This window comes from Theobroma umbraticum, unplaced genomic scaffold, assembly GCF_002168275.2.
Source record: "Theobroma umbraticum cultivar Fairchild unplaced genomic scaffold, ASM216827v3 scaffold_30.0, whole genome shotgun sequence".
Taxonomy (NCBI): domain Eukaryota; kingdom Viridiplantae; phylum Streptophyta; class Magnoliopsida; order Malvales; family Malvaceae; genus Theobroma; species Theobroma umbraticum.
Window position 1 is genome coordinate 8,353,564 of NW_018397254.1, and position 4,313 is coordinate 8,357,876.

Below are 4,313 nucleotides of genomic sequence, written 5' to 3' on the forward strand. Positions count from 1 at the left end.
AGACCAAATGCCCGATTTTGTTGTCTGTAATGTTTTGTTATTATTATAACATCTATAGGTGGTAAATTTTCAACAAATGGTGCATACTTTTCTTTCTTTATTTGTTGATGAAGTCTTTGAGAACTAGAATGTTGATGAACTTTCTTGCTATTGGGATACATAGTAAGTGCTTCAAAATTGTTCAAGTATGAGTGTATAGGCAATTAGCAGTTATGCAGGAATTGTTCACAAAATGACATGTCGTAATAAATTTTTCTATGCAAGATTCTGAAGGATGAATATTTAAGTCTGCTAATAGCACAAGGGATGTTAAATACTTTAGCTCTAAAGTCATTCTGTAATTGCATTGAGCTAGCTTTGGATCCTGCTTAGACATTTGGTTGAAGGCATATTGGTGCAAGAGGAGAGGCTAAATTGAGGGTGCCCATACCACAGAGTGTGGACTGGTGATTGGTCAGATTGATAAATAGGCATACGTCTCACTCAGAGGAAGAAAAAGGCACATTTCTTTTCTGTTGGCCTTTTTATTATTGGCTAGAAAGGTTGCTGTGGATTAACTGCTTTATTCCTCTATTTCACAGTGCTAAGGCAGATTTCCATTTTTTTAATGACTGATTCCAGGTATGAGGCTAGCTTACCCACATGCAAACATAGTACATACAGCCTAATTTATTTATTTATTTTGCCACTTATTGCTGAGGATTTGTTAGAAAACAGATCAATCTAAATCCATAAAGTTCTGTATTAAATCTTTTACTGTTGACTTCAGATCAGATTCCTCTGATCAAATATTTTAGGATATAATATACGGAATCAAAAAGAAAAAAGCTAGGCATTGGGGCATTCCGAGAATCGAACTCGGGACCTCTCGCACCCAAAGCGAGAATCATACCACTAGACCAAATGCCCTATTTTGTTGTCTGTAATATTTTGTTATTATTATAACATCTATAGGTTGTAAATTTTCAAAAAATGGTGCATACTTTTCTTTCTTTATTTGTTGATGATGTCTCTGAGAACTAGAGTGTTTGTGAGCTTTCTTGCTATTGGAATACATTGTAAAGTGCCTCAAAATTCTTCAAAGATGAGTGTATAGGCAGTTAGCGGTCATGCAGGAATTGTTCTCAAAATGACATGTCATAATAAATTTTTCTCCGTAAGGCTCTGAAGGATGAATACTAAAGTGTGCTAATAGCAGAAGGGATGCTAAATATTTTAGCTGTAAAGTCATTCTGTAATTGCATTGGTTGAAGGCATATTGGTGCAAGATGAGAGGCTAAACTGAGGATGCCCATGGAACAGAGTGTGGACTGGTGACTGGTCAGACTGATAAATAGGTGTAGGTCTCACTCAGAGGAAGAAAAAGGCACATTTCTTTCTGTTGGCCCTTTTTTTTGCTAGGAAGGTTGTTGTGGATTAACTGCTTTGTTCTTCTATTTCACAGTGCTAAGTCAGATTTCCAATTTTTAATGACTATGATTCCAGGTATGAGGCTAGCTTGCCCAGATGCAAATATAGTACATACTGCCTAATTTAATTAATTATTTATTTTGCCTCTTATTTCTAAGGACTTGTTAGAAAACAGATAAATCTAAGTCCATAAAGTTCTGTATTTTGCTCTTAATGTTGACTTCAGATCAGATTCCTCTGATGAAATATTTCAGGATATAATATAGGGAACCAAGGAGAAAAAAGCTAGGCATTGGGGCATTCTGAGAATCAAACTTGGGACCTTTGCAGCCAAAGCAAGAATCATACCACTAGACCAAATGCCCAATTTTGTTGTCTATAATGTTTTGTTATTATTATAACATCTATAGGTGGTAAATTTTCAAAAAATGATGCTTACTTTTCTTTCTTTATTTGTTGATGAACTAGAATGTTGGTGAGCTTTCTTGCTATTGGAATACATAGTAAAGTGATTCAAAACTGTTCAAAGATAAGGGTATAGGAAATTAGCAGTTATGCAGGAATTGTTCACAAAATGACATGTCATAGTAAATATTTCTCTGCTAGGCTCTGAAGGATGAATACTAAAGTCTGCTAATCGGACAAGGGATGCTAAATATTTTAGCTGTAAAGTCATCCTGTAATTGCATTGAGCTAGCTTCAGATCCTGTTTAGGCCTTTCGTTGAAGGCATATTGGTGCAAGAGGAGAGGCTAAATTGAGGAGGCCCATACCACAGATTGAACTGGTGATAGGTCAGAATGATAAATAGATATACGTCTCACTCAGAGGAAGAAAAAGGCACATTTCTGTTCTGTTGGCCTTCTTTTTTTTTTGCTAGATAGATTGTTGTGGATTAACTGCTTTATTCCTCTATCTTACAGTGCTAAGGCAGATTTCCATTTTCTAATGACTGTGATTTCAGGTATGAGGCTAGCTTGCCCACATACAAATAGAGTACATACAGCCTAATTATTTATTTATTTTGCCACTTATTTCTGATGACTTGTTAGAAAACAGAACAATCTAAGTCCATACAGTTCTGTACTAAATCTCTTAATGTTGACTTTAGATCAGATTCCTCTGATTAAATATTTCAGGATATAATATAGGGAACCTCAAGGAAAAAAGCTAGGCATTGGGGCATTCCGAGAATCGAACTCGGGACCTCTCGCACCCAAAGCGAGAATCATACCACTAGACCAAATGCCCGATTTTGTTGTCTGGAATGTTTTGTTATTATTATAACATCTATAGGTGGTAAATTTTCAAAAAATGGTGCATACTGTTCTTTTTTTATTATTGATGAAGTCTCTAAGAACTGGATTGTTTGCCGGCTTTTTTGCTATTGAAATACATAGTAAAGTGCTTCAAAATTGTTCAGAGATGAGTATATTGGGCAATTAGAAGTTATGCAGGAATTTTCACAAAATGACATGTCGTAATAAAATTTTCTCTGCAAGACTCTGAAGGATGAATACTAAACTCTTTATTCACGCAAGGGATGCTAAATACTTTAGCTGTAAACTCATTTTTGTAATTGCATTGAGCTAGCTTCAAATCTTGTTTAGACCTTTGGTTGAAGGCATATTGGTGCAAGAGGAGAGGCTAAATTGAGGAGGCCCATACCACCAAGTGTGGACTGGGGATTGGTCAGAATGATAAATAGGCATCCATCTCACTCAGAAGAAGAAAGAGGCACATTTCCTTTCTGTTGGCATTCCCTTTTATATATATATATATATATATATATAGGCTGTTTTGGATTAACTGCTTTATTCCTTTATTTCACAGCGCCAAGGCAGATTTCCATTTTTTAATGACTGTGATTCCAGGTATGAGGCTAGCTTGCCCACATGCAAATATAGTACATAAAGCCTAATTTATTTGGTTTTTTTTGGCTACTTAATTCTGAGGACTTGTTAGAAAATAGATCAATCTAAGTCCATAAGTTCTGTATTATGCTCTTACTGTTGACTTCAGATCAGATTCCTCTGATAAAATATTTCATAATATAATGTAGGGAACGAAATAGAAAAAAGATAGGCATTGGGGCATTCTGAGAATCGAACTCAGGACCTCTCGCACCCAAAGCGAGAATCATACCACTAGACCAATTTCCCGATTTTGTAGTCTGTAATTGTTTTGTTATTATTATAACATCTATAGGTGGTAAATTTTCACAAAATAGTGCTTACTTTTCGTTCTTTATTTATTGATGAAGTCTCTGACAACTAGATTGTTTGTGAGCCTTTGTAGCTATTGGAATATGTAGTAAAGTGCGTCAAAATTGTTCAAAGATGAGTGTATAGGGCAATTAGCAGTTATGCAGGAATTGTTCACAAAATGACATGTAATAAAATGTTCTCTGCAAGGCTCTGGTTGAAGGCATATTGGTGCAAGAGAAGAGGCCATATTGAGGAGGCTCATAACAGAGTGTGGACTGGTGATTGGTCAGAATGATAGATAGGCATACATCTTACTCAGAGGAAGACACTGGCACATTTTTTTCTGTTGGCCTTTTTCTTTAGCCAAATTGGTTGTTGTGGATTGACTACTTTATTCCTTTATTTCACAGTGCTGAGGCAGGTTTCCATTTTTTTATGACTGTGATTCCAGGTATGAGGCTAGTTTGCCCACATGCAAACATTGTACATACAGCCTAAGTTATATATTTATTTTGCCACTTATTTCTGAGGAAACAGATCAATCTAAGTCCATAAAGTTCTGTAGTATGCTCTTAATGTTGACTTCAGATCAGATTCCTCTAAGCAAATATTTTAGGATATAATATAGGGATCCAAAAAGAAAAAATCTAGGGATTGGGGCATTCCGAGAATCAAACTCGGGACCTCTCGCACCCAA

At 35.8% G+C, this 4,313-nt stretch overlaps 1 long non-coding RNA gene and 3 other non-coding genes across 8 annotated transcripts in view; 1 reads left to right on the forward strand and 3 right to left on the reverse strand.

Annotated features, from left to right (window-relative positions):
* Positions 1-8: 8 nt before the first annotated feature.
* LOC110427392 (uncharacterized) overlaps positions 9-4,313 on the forward strand; it is a 7,493-nt gene continuing 3,188 nt past the window's right edge. Inside the window, exons 1-3 of one of the 5 annotated variants that reach the window (XR_016351694.1) lie at positions 9-3,146; positions 3,243-3,283; positions 3,472-4,067. This is a non-coding gene — a long non-coding RNA (uncharacterized LOC110427392). Of the gene's footprint in view, positions 4,068-4,313 lie in introns of all 5 variants that reach the window. The other 4 variants (XR_016351690.1, XR_016351695.1, XR_016351691.1 and 1 more) reach the window with 4 other exon arrangements.
* TRNAP-UGG (transfer RNA proline (anticodon UGG)) lies at positions 838-909 on the reverse strand. The gene has a single exon. It is a non-coding gene; the product is annotated as a tRNA-Pro (tRNA).
* Positions 2,589-2,660, reverse strand: TRNAP-UGG (transfer RNA proline (anticodon UGG)). Its single transcript has one exon. It is a non-coding gene; the product is annotated as a tRNA-Pro (tRNA).
* TRNAP-UGG (transfer RNA proline (anticodon UGG)) lies at positions 3,499-3,571 on the reverse strand. The gene has a single exon. It is a non-coding gene; the product is annotated as a tRNA-Pro (tRNA).